This window comes from Bos grunniens, chromosome 9, assembly GCF_055505025.1.
Source record: "Bos grunniens cultivar Pamir isolate PY7600 chromosome 9, Bosgru_T2T1.0, whole genome shotgun sequence".
Lineage (NCBI taxonomy): Eukaryota > Metazoa > Chordata > Mammalia > Artiodactyla > Bovidae > Bos > Bos grunniens.
Genome location: NC_141173.1, coordinates 70,416,800 through 70,433,188, shown reverse-complemented (window position 1 = coordinate 70,433,188; position 16,389 = coordinate 70,416,800). Strand labels below are relative to the sequence as shown.

Here is a 16,389-nt window from a genome sequence, read left to right as displayed (position 1 = left end):
TGCTTTATTCTGTTTTCTTCCTCAGGACAAGACCCTTTGAAAAAAAACAGCTGGGTTTGAAGCAAGTTGAGAAAACTATACTGTGTATTATTGATTATTTTCCCATCTCTGCAAAGGCAAAGATACTAAAAATAGTGAAGCCACTATCACAGCCTCCTCCAAGGCCCTGTGCTGAATTTCGCATTTGTACTTTCCTATTCTAAAAGAGAACTTCCCCACTGCCTAATATGCAGGCATTCTAAAACCTGGATTCATTCTTGAACCTGTGAAAATCAGGCCACACCAGCCTGGGAATAAAGTCAGAGACAAAAGAATATTTTTCTAATTCTACAACATCTTGTTATGTTTAAAATAAATTAACAGAATTTGGTTTGGTTTGGTTCCTTTCTTTTTTTTTTTTTTTTAGTATATTACAAATGTGTAAAAATCTTCCCTCAAATGCTGCTAAAGTGGGCAGCAAGAACCATGAGACATCTATCTTTGTTTTTCTTTCTAAAAATGAGTGAAGAAAAACTGTTGCAAAAAATTTGTGCAACAAAGCTGAATCGTAATGATTCAGCAGCAGCTTAAAAACTTTCAATAATTACAGTGTAATCTTGGACATGGAAGCCTGTTTGCACCCTTGTATTAGTGTCATACGGCTGTCAGAACAAATCACCACTAACTTGGTGGCTTAAGGCAACAGAAATTTATGCTGTCACAGTTCTGGAGACCAGAAGTCCAAAATTGAGACATCGGCAAGACTCCCTACAATGACTCTTGGGGAGAATTTTTCCTTGTCTCCTCTAGCTTCTGGTACCTTCTGGCCTTCCTTGGCTTGTGGCAGCATAATTCTGCCTTAGTCTTCATGTGGCATTCTTCTGTGTCTCTCTGTGTGCAGATCTCTTTCACCTTTCTCTTAAAAGACAGGTCTTTGGATTTAGGCTCACTCTAAATCCAGTGTGATTTCATCTGGAGACCTTCAAGAATTCTGTCTGCAAAGATGTCGTTTCCAATAAGGTCACATTCTGAGACTCTGGGTGGACATGGGTTTTGGGGAACAATAGTCAACTCCTGACAACTTGTGGGATAATATTATTAGCTATCTGTATTTAATTGACTGTGGTTACAGCCTTTGACCGTATGGATCACACCAAACTGTGGAAATTCTTAAAAAGATAAAATATCAGACCCCCTTACCTGCCTCCTGAGAAACCCATATGCAGGTCAAGAAGCAACAGTTAGAGACACATAGGGAACAACAGACTGGTTCCAAATAGGAAAAGAAGTACATCAAGGCTGTATATTGTCACCCTGCTTATTAAACTTACATGCAGAGTACATCATCCAAAATGCTGGGCTGGATGAAGCACAAACAGGAATCAAGATTGCTGAGAAAAATATTGATACCTCAGATATGCAGATCAGTTCAGTTCAGTTGCTCAGTCATGTCTGACTCTTTGTGACCCCATGGATTGCAGTATGCCAGGCCTCCCTGTCCATCACCAACTCCCAGAGTTTATTCAATCTCATGTCCATTGAGTTGGTGATGCCATTCAATCATCTCATCCTCTGTCATTCCCTTCTCCTCGCATCTTCAATCCCTCCCAGCATCAGAGTCTTTTCCAATGAGTCAGTTCTTTGCATTAGGTGGCCAAAGTATTGGAGTTTCAGCTTCAACATCAGTCCTTCCAATGAATATTCAGGGATGATTTCCTTTAGAATGGACTGGTTGGATCTCCTTGCAGTCCAAGGGACTCTCCAACATCACAGTTCAAAAGCATCATTTCTTCGGTGCTCAGCTTTCTTGATAGTCCAACTCTCACATCCATACATGAGTACTGGAAAAACCATAACCTTGACTAGACAGAGCTTTGTTGGCAAAGTAATGTCTCTGCTTTTTAATATGCTGTCTAGGTTGGTCATAACTTTCCTTCCAAGGAATAACTGTCTTTTAATTTCATGGCTGCAGTCACCATTTGCAGTCATTTTGGAGCCTCCCAAAATAAAGTCTGCTACTGTTTCTACTGTTTCCCCATCTGTTTGTCATGAAGTGATGGGACCAGATGCCATGATCTTCGTTTTCTGAATGTTGAGCTTTAAGCCAACTTTTTCACTCTCCTCTTTCACTTTCATCAAGAGGCTCTTTAGTTCTTCACATTCTGCCACAAGGGTGGTGTCATCTGCATATCTGAGGTTATTGCTATTTCTCCCACAAATCTTGATTCCAGCTTGTGCTTCATCCAGCCTAGCATTTCTCATGATGTATTCTGCATGTAAGTTAAATAAGCAGGGTGACAATATACAGCCTTGATGTACTTCTTTTCCTATTTGGAACCAGTCTGTTGTTCCATGTCCAGTTCTAACTGTTGCTTCCTGACCTGCATACAGGTTTCTCAAAAGGCAGGTCAGGTGGTCTGCTGTTCCCATCTCTTTAAGAATTTTCCAGTTTGTTGTGATCCACACAGTCAAAGGCTTTGGCATAGTCAATAAAGCAGAAATAGATGTTTTTCTGGAACTCTCTTGCTTTTTCCATGATCCAGCGGATGTTGGCAATTTGATCTCTGGTTCCTCTGCCTTTTCTAAAGCCAGCTTGAACATCTGGAATTTCACGGTTCACGTATTGATAAAGCCTGGCTTTTGAGCATTCCTTTACTAGCGTGTGAGATGAGTACAATTGTGTGGTAGTTTGAGCATTCTTTGGTATTGCCTTTCTTTGGGATTGGAATGAAAACTGACCTTTTCCAGACCTTTTCCACTGTTCAGTTTTCCAAATTTGCTGGCATACTGAATGTGGCACTTTCACAGAGTCATCTTTTAGGATTTGAAATAGCTCAACCTGAATTCCATCATCTCTATTAGCTTTGCTCATGGTGATGCTTCTTAAGTCCCACTTGCCTTTGCATTCCAGAATGTCTGGCTCTAAGTGAATGATCATGCCATCATGATTATCTGGGTCATGAAGATCTTTTTTGTACAGTTCTTCTGTGTATTCTTGCCACTTCTTCTTAATATCTTCTGCTTCTGTTAGGTCCATGCCATTTCTGTCCTTTATTGAGCCCATCTTTGCATGAAATGTTCCCTTGGTATCTCTAATTTTCTTGAAGAGATCTCTAGTCTTTCCCATTCTGTTGTTTTCCTCTATTTCTTGGCACTGATCATTGAGAAAGGCTTTCTTATCTCTCCTTGCTATTCTTTGTAATTTTGCATTCAAATGGGTATATCTTTCCTTTTCTCCTTTGCTTTTCTCTTCTCTTCTTTTCACAGTTATTTGTAAGCACTCCTCAGACAGCCATTTTGCTTTTTTGCATTTCTTTTTCTTGGGGATGATCTTGATCACTGTCTCCTGTACAATGTTACAACTCTCCATCCTTAGTTCTTCGGGCACTCTGTCTATCAGATCCAGTCCCTTAATCTATTTCTCACTTCCACTGTATAATCATATGAGATTTGATTTAGGTCATACCTAAATGGTCTAGTGGTTTTCCCCACTTTCTTCAATTCAGTCTGAATTTGGCCATAAGGAGTTCATGATCTGAGCCACAGTCAGCTCCCAGTCTTGTTTTTGCTGACTGTATAGAGCTTCTCCATTTTTAGCTGCAAAGAATATAATCAATCTGATTTCAGTATTGACCATCTGGTGATGTCCATGTGTAGAGTCTTCTCTTGTATTGTTGGAAGAGGGTGTTTACTATGTCCAGTGCGTTCTCTTGGCAGAACTCTATTAGCCTTTGCCCTGCTTCATTCTGTACTCCAAGGCCAGATTTGCCTATTACTCCAGGTGTTTCTTGACTTCCTACTTTTGCATTCCAGTCCCCTATAATGAAAAGGACATCTTTTTGGGATGTTAGTTCTAAAAGGTCCTGTAGGTCTTCATAGAACCATTCAACTTCAGCTTCTTCAGCATTACTGGTCAGGGATAGACTTGGATTACTGTGATATTGAATGCTTTGCCTTGGAAATGAACAGAGATCATTCTGTCATTTTTGAGACTGCATCCAAGTACTGCATTTCAGACCCTTTTGTTGACTATGACGGCTACTTCACTTTTTCTAAGGGATTCTTGCCCACAGTAGTAGATATAATGGTCATCTGAGTTAAATTCCCCATTCCAGTCCATTTTAGTTCGCTGATTCTTAGAATGTCGATGTTCACTCTTGCCATCTCCTGTTTGACCACTTCCAATTTGCCTTGATTCATGGACCTGACATTCCAGGTTCCTATGCAATACTGCTCTTTACAGCATCGGACCTTGCTTCTATCACCAATCACATCCACAACTGGGTATTGTTTTTGCTTTGGCTCCATCTCTTCATTCTTTCTGGAGTTATTTCTCCACTGATCTCCTGTAGCATATTGGGCCCCTACCGACCTGGGGAGTTCCTCTTTCAGTATCCTATCATTTTGCCTTTTCATACTGTTCATGGGGTTCTCAAGGCAAGAATATTGAAGTGGTTTGCCATTCCCTTCTCCAGTGGACCACATTTTGTTAGAACTCTCCAGCATGACCCGCCTGTCTTGGGTGGCCCTACATGGCATGGCTTAGTTTCACTGAGTTAGACAAGGCTGTGGTCCATGTGACTAAAATATGCAGATGACACCACCCTAATGGCAGAAAGCAAAGAGAAACTAAAGAGCCTGTTAATGACGGTGAAAGAGGAGAGTGAGAAAACTGACTTAAAACTCAACGTTCAAAAATGCTAAGATCATGGCATCTGATTCCATCACTTCATGACAAATAAAGAGAGAAAAAATGAAAACAGTGACAGACTTTATTTTCTTGGTCTCCAAAATCACTGTGGACAGTGACTGAATCCATGAAATTAAAAGATGCATGCTCCTTGGAAGAAAAGCTAAGCTGAACCTAGACAGCATATTAAATAGCAGAGACTTCACTTTGCCAACGATGGTCCCTCTAATCAAAGCTATGGTTTTTCCTGTAGTCATGTATGGCTATGACTCATGTATGGCACTGACTCATTTGAAAAGACCCTGATTCTGGGAAAGATTGAAGACAGGAGGAGAAGGGGATGACAGAGGATGAGATGGTTGGACGGCATTATCGACTCAATAGACATGAGTTTGAGTAAACTCCAGGAGCTGGTGATGGACAGGGAGGCCTGGTGTGCTGCAGTCCATGAGGCTGCAAAGAGTCAGACACGACTGAGCAACTGAACTGAACTGAATTGAACTGATGTATGGATATGAGAGTTGGACCGTAAAGAAGGCAGAGTGCTGAAAAATTGACGCTTTTGAACTGTGGTCTTGGAGAAAACTCTGGAGAGTCCCTTGGACAGCAAGGAGATCACACCCGTCAGTCCTAAAGGAAATCAACCCTGAATATTCATTTGAAGGACTGATGCTGAAGCTGAAACTCCAATACTTTGGACACTTGATGTGAATAGCTGATTCATTGGAAAAGATCCTGATATTGGGAAAGACTGAAGGCAGAAAGAGAAGGAAGCAACAGAGAATGAGATAGTTGGATGGCATCACTGACTGAATGGACATGAGTTTGAGCAAATTCCAGCAGATAATGAAGCCCAGGGAAACCTGGTGTGCTGCAGTCCATGGGGTGGCAAAGAGTCAGATACGACTGAGCCACTGAACAGCAACAACATCTGTATTTAATAAGTACTGCATGTAGAGTATGAAAATGAAAATGAAAGTCACTCAGTTGTGTCCTACTCTACAGTCTATGGGATTCTCCAGGCCAGAATACTGGAGTGGGTAGCTGTTCCCTTCTCCAAGGGATCTTCCCAACACAGGTCTCCCATATTGCAGGCAGATTCCTTACCAACTGAGCCACCAGGGAAGCCTACAAAAACCAAAATAAAAGCAATTTCTATATCTGAATTCATATCTTTAGTTCATTTCATCTGCTAAAGGTGACAAGATGATTTAACATGTTGAGTGTCAGTAATTTTGATGGTTTAAAGGACATTACTATCTTAATTTCTCCAAGTCAGACAGGTAAATAATTGCAGCACTAACAATTATACCTTCTGCATCAAACATAAATCAAACAGCAAGTCCTAAAGTGTACCTGGGTTTCTGTTCATGAGCACAGAGTGAGCTAAAACAAATACGATTGTCTCACATTCCCATAAGCTCTTTGCTTGTAGCAAAAGACCTAAAACTAAATGTGAACTTGTGCGGCCTGGCCCCTGGGTCTGACCAATTCCCTGAAGAGGTCTCCCACATTTCCATGCACACCTGTGCTGATACACTTTTTTGGATGATTATATAATATCAATGAGCACAATGAAGGCAGAAACCCAGTCTGGTTTCCATTGTGTCTGCAGCATTCAGCACAGAGTATGTCACATAATCACTATTCAAGCTACAGATTCATTGAATGAATTAACAAATGACAAGATCACTATACCCATTCAAACTTTCTCATCTCGCTTTGTTGGCTGGTGTCCCTAGATACAATCCCAAGTATACCTGCATTGGATTCAGGACAAAAATCCTTTGGTAATCTAAGCAGCCTTGTCCCCACTGAGAAAATGATAAACCTGAACAATAGCTGAGGCTTGAGAAATCAAACATGGCTTTTGAAGAGTCAACAGAGATTTTCACAGTGTGCTATTACTTTTTCCCCTTTGGAAAATTAGCAATCTGCTATTGCCCAAGTAGGAGGCATGTAATGGACAGAAATGGCCAGGGACTGGGCAGGGGGCCATGGTGAATAGCAGGGTATGGGATCAATTGACAACTTCTGAGCCCATCCTCAGAGTCCCCCCACCAGGTTGGATTTGAATTGGTCACATCTTCCCCAACAGCAGGCATCCCCCTTCTGTGTGGGAAACTGATGGAATTCTGCACTTGCAGCTGCCTGCTAACTCACAGCCAGGCTTTGTTGGCCCAGGCACCAGGAAGTCTTAGTTTCTTAAAGGCAAGCAACCCGCTGTTTAAACTTATGTTGGCCTTCAACTGCCACAAAGGCGATCTGCCGAAAGGTTTCTTTCAAATAAAAATAAAAAGGAAGCGTCTTAAATGAACCCAGCTGTTTGTTTCAGTTCTCATTTTTTAACTGATTGAGTCAAGCACATTAATTTTCAAGGGGAAATAAAGGTTACAAATGTGTACAGCCTAGGGTATTGATTTGGGGAGGGAAATTGAATCAAATAACCAACAAGTCATTTCTGGGTGAGAGTCCCCATCTCTTCAGATTTTTATTGGAAAGTGATAAAGCCCTCCTTCCAGTGGACTGACGAATGAATAGGAAATGATTTTCCTTCCTCTCTGGAGCAAGTGCTCCCTTAGAAACTAGAGGTCAAGAATACCCTAGGGGAACCTCTCTTTGTTCATTACTCTCCCGTGGTTTTGGTTTTGGTCACTGGACTGTGAAGGAAAGTAGAAATGTCTTTTTCATACTATAGAAAATTCTAGATCAGCAAGTTTTAAAAAATGCAGATTCCCAGGTCTCCTAATAGGAGATCTTACTGTAGTAGGTTTAGGATGAGAGCCAGGAAACTGCATTTTCAACACACTTGGCATTGAGCTCTGAGTGTGAAAGACATCCTTCTAAACAGCTGTCGCAGCACTTCCCCGTCTTGTTGATGTCGTGGCACATGTTACAAATGAGTCTTTGCACCACACACTGGAATGAAGAAATGTACTTTTTTTAAGGGTTAACTGAGGTAACAAGGGGAGGAAAATTCCTGGATTATCATGGTAATTCTACCATAATTAACTGAATTCTGCAGAGAAGAAGCAAATATGGACTTTGCTAGAAGCTGGGACTCTACCCTCTTCCCCACACTGCACCCGCATCACAGCGATGTACACCCACAACCACCTGCTAGCCAGACTCTCTTGAATTACTGGCTGAAGCTCTACAGTAAGGCTGAGTCTGGATCACGGATGGGTGGGGCCCCCCAGCAAAGATGATGGTCAATGAACTGTATGTGACAAAGAACACGCAGGCGTCACTGTGCTTCAGTGATTCTCAATCCAATGGCTTTGTACCCTCCTCCAAGCACCTATTCTCTTCCATGCCATGGGACCCTTAGCAATGTCTGGAGACATTTCGATCGTTGCTACTGGCATCTATGAGTAAAGGCTATGCATGTGTGCTAAGTCACTTCAGTTGCATCTGATTCTGTGTGACCCTGTGGACCATAGCCTGCCAGGTTCCTCTGTCCCTGAGATTATCCAGGCAAGAATACTGGAGTGGGTTGCCATGCCCTCCTCCAGGGGATCTTCCCAACCCAGGGACTGAATCCACATCTCTTATGTTTCCTGCAGTGGGAAGCGGGTTCCTTACTAGCGCCACCCGGGAAGCCTGAGTGAAGGCCAGAGATGCTATTTATACATTCTACCATGTACACACCAGCTCTCCACAGGAAGAATTATTCAGCCCCAAACGGCCACCTTGATGAGGTTAAGAAACTCTGCCCTCCATGAACATACACTGAGAGGAGAGATCATGTTCAAAAGAAGAACATTTTTTGTCTGTGAATAACAGGGTCTGGCCAAAGGAACCGTACTTTGTTAAAGTGAAGTCTGGAAAGACACGCATATTTAAAATATTGTCTGCTGGTAATTGTTTGGATTTCTGACTTGGTGACTCTGACAATCTAACTATGTACAAACCATTCCCACTAGAACCTGGGCACATCAGCCCTTAGAGCAAAATGCAGAGCCATCAGAACAGAGGTAGAAGTGTAACAACTTTTTTTTTTTTTTTTTGGAACAGCATCACTGCCTTCCACACATAGGCATTAAATCACTATAACTGATCGTAAAGAACATTGTTGTTTTTGTGTTTTTGTGTTCTGACTTTGCAATCCCATGCACTGCCACTCTGCCAGGCTTCTCTGTCCATGGAATTTTCCAGGCAAGAATACTGGAGTCGGTTGCCATTTCCTACTCTAGGGGATCTTCCAGACCCAGGAATCAAACCCACATATTTTGCATCTCCTGCACTGGCAGGTGGATTCTTTTCCACTGCATGACCTGGGAAGCGTCATATATTCTTTTCCCCCTTTTCCTGCGATATAATTGACACATAACATTGTATTAGTTTATAGAATAGAACATAATGATTATATATATATATATATTTTGCAATATGCAAAATGATATGCAAAATGATCACCACAGTAAGTCTTAGTCAACATCATCACTTTGTTAACATCAGAAAAACATGTTGTTTTTCCTTGTGATTAGAAGTTTTAAGGTCTACTCTCTCAGCCATTTTCAAATATACGGTGTGTGTACTTAGTCATTCAGTTGTATCCTACTCTTCACAAACCCATGGACTATAGCTGGCCAAGCTCCTCTGCCCATGGGATTCTCCAGGCAATAACACTGGAGTGAGTTGCCATTTCCTTCTCCAGGGGAACTTCCTGACCCAGGGATTGAACTCAGGTCTCCATTGCAGGCAGATTCTTTACCATCTAAGACACCAGGGAAGCCCCCAAATATACTATACAGTTTTATTAACTATGGTCTCCACATTGTATGTAACATTCTCAGAACTTATTTACTTTGTAACTGGAAGTTTGTACCTTTAGATACCTTCACCTTTCCCCCTACCTCTATCTCTTCCGCTCTGGCAACCACCAGTCCTCTGTTTCTAGGAGTTTGGTGTTTTTTAGATTCCACATATAAATGAAATCATACAGTGCTAGTCTTAAAAGTGTGTATCCTTTGTCCTGCCTTATAACCTACTATTTATTCCATGCTACAGTGGCTGACTTTATTTTTCTGGGCTCCAAAATCACTACAGATGGTGACTGCAGCCATGAAATTAAAAGATGCTTACTCCTTGGAAGGAAAGTTATGACCAACCTAGACAGCATATTAAAAAGAAGAGACATTACTTTGTTAACAAAGGTCCATCTAGTCAAAGCTATGGTTTTTCCAGTGGTCACGTACGGATGTGAAAGTTGGACTATAAAGAAAGCTGAGTGCCAAAGAATTGATGCTTTTGAACTGTGGTGTTGGAAACGACTCTTGAGAGTCCCTTGAACTGCAAGGAGATCCAACCAGTCCCTCCTAAAGGAGATCAATCCTGGGTGTTCATTGGTAGGATTGATGTTGAAGCTGAAACTCCAATACTTTGGCTACCTGATGGGGAGAGCTAACTCATTTGAGAAGACCCTGATGCTGGGAAAGATTGAAGGCAGGAGGAGAAGGGGATGACAGAGGATGAGATGGTCGGATGGCATCACCAACTCGATAGACTTGGGTTTGGGTGGACTCTGGCAGTTGGTGATGGACAGGGAGGCCTAGCGTGCTGCAGTTCATGGGATCACAAAGAGTCAGACACCACTGAGCGACTGAACTGAACTGAGTCAATCCTTCTGAAGGACATTATGGAATTTCTTGTTTTCAGAGTAAAGAAGTAATGGCCCCCAAAAGATTTTCTAAAAGAGAAAATTCACTAATAAAAACACAAATCTATTTTCACAAGGAAAAGCAAGCATATTCAATCAGATATAGAATTTCCAAATCTAAATCTCCACCTCTGACTCCTATGCATCTTTTAGGTACCTCTGTCCACCTGGAGTCCGCAGTTTTGGGGAAACTAGTAAAATTCCCAGCTACACATCTTCCCACCATGAGCAGCCTAGGGGCTTTGCCTGACTACATGTGCACAAGCTTCTTTGACAGGACCACTCAGGACAGGGCTAGACCAGCTTTCAGGGGGATTTCCTTCTGGTGGGAAAGTAAATGGAGGCAGACAGAAGACCCGCAGTCCCTGGGCTCACCCACATGCCTTCCACCCTAAGAAAATGGAAGAAGAAAAGGGAAACTTTGCTTCTGGCCTTTCCCTCCACTTCCATTTCCCCTTTTTAACCCCTCAAGCCAGAAGATGCAGCGTACATTTTTACTTCCCTTTCCCATGAGAGATTCTTCCTTTGCTACACCCACACCAGAAGGACGGCCTGTATTCCTTCTTCTTCCCCACTTCCATCTCAAGGCTAAACTTAAGGACATGGAGTTGGGGGAAGAAAACCCACAGAGTACCTCAGATGAGAAACGACTTTTAATATCATACCCATTATGTTAGATATGATTATCACTTTTTTACTTCTGAGAAAAGAAGGGTCAAAAGGACATAGTTACCTAGTTAGTAGGTAGTGAAGGCAGGATTCAAACTCAGTTCTCTTTCATCAGACCTGTTTTCTTCCTGTTACATCTATGGAAAAGCACCAATGGGAGGATTCAAGTCTACCTCTCATTAGCTGTGTGACCTCTCTATCCCTCAGTTTTCTTATCTATAAAGTGTAAACAAGTATAATAATGCCTGCTTCCTGGGAATGTTATAAAGATCAACCGAGTTAATATATGACAAGTGGAAAGCATAATGCAAATGTCAGGAGGAATTATTATTGTGATAAATTCTGCAACTACCCCATTGGTGATAAGAGAATTTGCTTTCACTTACATGTAATGCTGGGGGCTTTTTTTTCTACTGCTTTTAGAAATTGTGCTGCCTAATTAAAATCTCCATTAATGGTATTAGTTTTTGGAGTCATTATCTAAAGAGATTTGCTATCAAAACTCTGCCTTGTAGACTCCAATCTGTTTGTTCAAAAAAAAGTATCTTGTTCCTAATAGCTGTAGGTGCACTGGGTTAGTCACTACATACTGCATACGTGCTCAGTCATGTCCTACTCTTTTCAACCCCAGGGACTGTAGCCCTTCAGGTTCCTGGGTCTATGGGATAATCCAGGCAAGAAAACTGGTGCAGGTTGCCATTTCCTACTCCAGGGGATCTTCTCAACTCAGGGATTGAACCCATGTCTCCTGAACTGGCAGTATATTCTTTACCACTTAGTCACCAGTCTCCTCTATCCACGGAATTTTACAGGCAAGAATACTGGAGTGGGTAGCCTTTCCCTTCTCCAGGGAATCTTCCCAACTGAGAGATCAAACCCAGGTCTCCTTCACTGCAGGCAGATTCTTTACCATCTGAGACACGAGGGAAGCCCCTGGTCACTACAACTGCCCCTAGAAACATATGTCATAACATACTGTCTCTGTGAATATAGTGTGAGTTTTCTTAAAAGGAGATTTCCTTTTCCATTAGACTTCATTAAGTCTATTATTAGGGCTTCCTAGATGGTGCTAGTGGTAAAGAATCTGCCTGCCAAGGCAGGAGATCCAAGAGATATGGGTTCAATCCCTGGGTTGGGAAAATCCCCTGGAGGAGGGCATGTCAACCCACCCCAGTATTCTTGCCTGGAGAATCCCCATGGACAGAGGAGCCTGGAAGGCCACAGTCGATAGCATTTCAAAGAGTCAGGCATGACTGAAGCGACAGCACAGCACAGTCTGTTATTAACAGAATTTTGTATTACCCTAGGATGGGCTTCCCTGGTGGCTCAGACAGAAAAGAATCTTCCTGCAATATAAGAGACCTGGGTTCAATCCCTTGGGTTGGGAAGATTTCCTGAAGAAGAGAATGGCAACCCACTCCAGTATTCTTGCCTGGAGAAGTCCATGGACAAAGGAGCCCACGACAGTCCATGGGGTCACAAAGAGCCTGACGTGACTGAGCAACAAAATCTCACACTTTCAGGGTGTGTCATCACCTAAATTCTCTGGGAAAACTGAGCTAGCAGCCTTATTATTATACTTCTGTCTCCTTTTGTGTTTATCATCTATATTACATGGCCAGTACTTAGGTCATCGGCACTACATCCCACAGTGCACACCTGACGAGAACCCTCTCTGCTTTTCCCAGCCATTCTATTAATAGGATACCTCTTTACCAAGGGAAATCCTTTTCAGGTGGTTAGGAATCCTCAAAGAACCAGATTCTCTTCCAAAAGAGCCTGACTTGGGGACAAGCATATGCAGAGCCTGGAGAATAAGCATCTTTATTTCCAGGGACTTTCCTGTTAGAGCTTTCCAAAGAGACATCTCCAAGGAGTTCTTAAACAGTCAGGTATGAGTCTTGATATCTGGAAGCTATCTTGTCAAGTACCTGGGGAACACCTGCCCAAGGAATGAAGTCAAGCAGAGACAAGGTGAGACGGAAAGAGGTAACCAGAGCCCTGACAACAGCATCTAGGTTTCTAGAATCTGCCAGTCTTAAAGCCTGTGATTTCCCAATTATGTGTCAACAAATTCCTTCCCTCTTTGCTTTGTTATAATTTGAGTTGAATTTCTGTTGCTTACAACTGAAAGCATCCTAATTCACAGTCCAATTGAACGTTCGATTTTTATTTTTAAAAAAGTGATATACATGGATAACATCATGTAGTGTCTGACATCACAGATATAACTACTATACGTGCGTACTAAGTTGATTCAGCCATGTCCAACTCTTTGCAACCCCATGGACTATAGCCAGCCAGGATCCTCTGTCCATGGGATTCTCCAAGCAAGAACACTGGAGTGGGTTGCCAGCGCCCTCCTCCAGGGGATCTTCCCAACCCAGGGATCGAACCTGTGTCTCCTGCATCTCCTGAGTTGCAGGAGACTAACTACTATAGTCAGTGGGACACAACCAATGACACTGGTCTCAACGGTTGACGGACTCCACAGACTTGTCACCTACCAAAGAAGGGTCACAGCCCAGGGGATTGTTATTAACGAGCCTCCTCTTCCCTTCTCCCTTTAACTCTTTCACAGAGGCTGACATGGGTTTCCTCTTAGATTTTCTGTAATACATGGCATTTTTACAGTTCAGTGGAACTGGGAGACCTGGGTCCTTGTTCCTACATCCTTGTGTGATACTGGAAAAATCACTTATTCTCTCAGCTTCATTTTCACCACCTACCAAATTAGAGTGGTGGACTAATCTTAGAAAATCACTATTAATCTTATGAAATTATTATGATTCTTACCTCCTAGTTGTCCCTTGAATTTGTTTCATCTTCCCACACAAATTACAAACTCTTTATATGCAGAAATAACATATTAAACTTCTTTTGTGTCTTCAGCATCTTTGGTTTTATATCACTCAGAATATTTTGGCAGGCCAGATTAAATGTTTTTTGAAATAAAATTACTGTTTTATTAATAAAACAATTGACAGTAAAGTGGTGAGAAAGTACAGGGATCCTTCATTTCTTTCAGAGAAAATGGAGTTGAGGAACCCAGAAACTTCTAGTTATTAATACTAGAGTAAAATCTCCCAGACTGGAAGTAATAGTTGAAGCAGAAACCCCATCAAAAATAGGAAAATGTAAACCACAGAAGAATAATCAAGGCTAATAATTTTTTAGCACAAGTTACTTAAACATTTTTAAACTGTACTTATTTTTCTTCATTATAGAATTAAGAACAATTTTTTTTAAGTTTGAAATAAAATTTTTTAAGAAAAATCTTTTATAATTTTATGCAGGAAAAATTAAACATTATAATCTTGTCTATTCTTTTCAATCTTTAGGTAAAAATTGACTGTTTTTTTAGTCCTCAACTAGGGAGCAAATGGTGGGAGAAGGCAATGGCACCCCACTCCAGTACTCTTGCCTGGAAAATCCCATGGACGGAGAAGCCTGGTAGGCTGCAGTCCATGGGGTCGTGAAGAGTCAGACACGACTGAGTGACTTCACTTTCACTTTTCACTTTCATGCATTGGAGAAGGAAATGGCAACCCACTCCAGTGTTCCTGCCTGGAGAATCCCAGGGATGGGGGAGCCTGGTGGGCTGCCCATCTGTGGGGTCGCACAGAGTCGGACACGACTGACGTGACTTAGCAGCAGCAGGGAGCAAATGGTATGTCCTACCATTTTTTTTCACTTAAATTTAGGAATAATTTTTCATATCATTAGCCTCTGCAGTCATGATTTTCAATAATTAAAAACATTTCACCATGTAAACAAACCATAATTGAGTTTCAACTCCTACAAAGAAGCATTAAAGTCTTTTCTAACTTTACCTTATTATAAATAACACTCCAATGAGCATTCTAATATACAAATCTTTATGTGTATCTTCTGTTATTTCCTTAATTGATATTAACTTATACTAATGATTATGATTATGATGTATGATGATTAGTTAATTAAATGCACTTACTTAAATTAAAAAAAAAACTGAGATAGTTAATGGCCAAAGTTTGAAACAGGTTTCACAGCCAATGAAGACACTGTTTCTATGCTGTTTCTTATAAAGACCCTAATTTAAAGCCAAGTGTAGAACATTAGGGTTCTATTTAGTCGAGGTGACTTTGAGAGAGACATCAGTGCTACATTTTTTGTCACGTCTTGCAAAATCTGATAGAAATATCCTCAGGACTAAATGCTTTAGAGGTTCAGAATTGTGCTGTCCGTCCAATATTCATCCTCACGAAAGTTTCACCATTTGATTTTCCTATCATGTGACATGAATAAATATTTCACGTGATATCTTGAGGTATAACTGACCAGGCACTTTCACATACACTATTTGATTCCTACATCAACTGTCATAGCAGGAATATTTTATCTCATTTCTAGCTGAAGTAGCTGAGGATCAGCATTATCTTTCAGAAAAGTAAACCTAACTGTGTCAAACCCTGTCCCCTCAGTTTGAAAGTCTCTGAGATGGGACATTGTATTAGATATATTCTTACCTTCACAATAAAACCCTCCATAGTAAAAGTGCTCTTCTGCATGCAACCTAAGACCTTCCCCCACTGACTCCAAGCTCTCCCTCTCCACCCTCTTCTCCCACCTTATCATCTGCTTGTCTCTCAATCCAGCCATGCTCTATGCATCTCCCTGTGGGCCCCTTCCTCATACCCTGAAGGCCTCTCCCTCCCTCACCTGGTAAACCACATTCATCCTCTTAGACTGTTCCAAATGGTACTTTGCAAGAAGGCACTCTTGAAGGCATTTATTTTTTATTCAGAGTCAAGATCCTCTATTCATGTTGCTGCTGCTGCTGCTAAGTCGCTTCAGTCGTGTCTGACTCTGTGCGACCCCATAGATGGCAGCCCACCAGGCTCTGCCGTCCCTGGGATTCTCCAGGCAAGAACAATGGAGTGGGTTGCCATTTCCTTCTCCAATGCGTGAAAGTGAAAAGTGAAAGTGAAGTTGTTCAGTCGTGTCCGACTCTTAGTGACCCCATGGACTATAGCCTATCAGGCTCCTCCGTCCATGGGATTTTCCAGGCAAAAGTACTGGAGTGGGGTGCCATTGCCTTCTCTATATTGGGCCCTTATTACCAAGCTTATTGCATCATCTGTATAGTATATTTGATTTTATATGCTTTTCTCCAACTCAGCAAAGCCCCATTTGCAGCAAAAATCACTTCTTATTTATCTCTATAATCCCAGTAGCTAGGACACTGCTTGGTGCTTTGTTGAATGAGTGTGTTCAGTGGAAGAGCTCAGATCCTTCTCGTCTATTGATGCAGTCTAAGTATTCAGTGGAATCACTCGAATCACGAGAATAAAAACATTTGGAGAAAAGCAGTGATGGAAAAATATAAACATCTTGAGTATTTTGACTG

The 16,389-nt window shown here is 41.6% G+C and overlaps 1 long non-coding RNA gene across 1 annotated transcript in view; it reads left to right on the top strand.

Moving 5' to 3' along the window:
• LOC147366106 (uncharacterized) overlaps nucleotides 1-370 on the top strand; it is a 48,959-nt gene extending 48,589 nt beyond the window's left edge. The window contains exon 3 of the long non-coding RNA XR_015132391.1: nucleotides 26-370. This is a non-coding gene — a long non-coding RNA (uncharacterized LOC147366106). The remainder of the gene's footprint in view (nucleotides 1-25) is intronic.
• The last annotated feature ends 16,019 nt before the right edge of the window (nucleotides 371-16,389 follow it).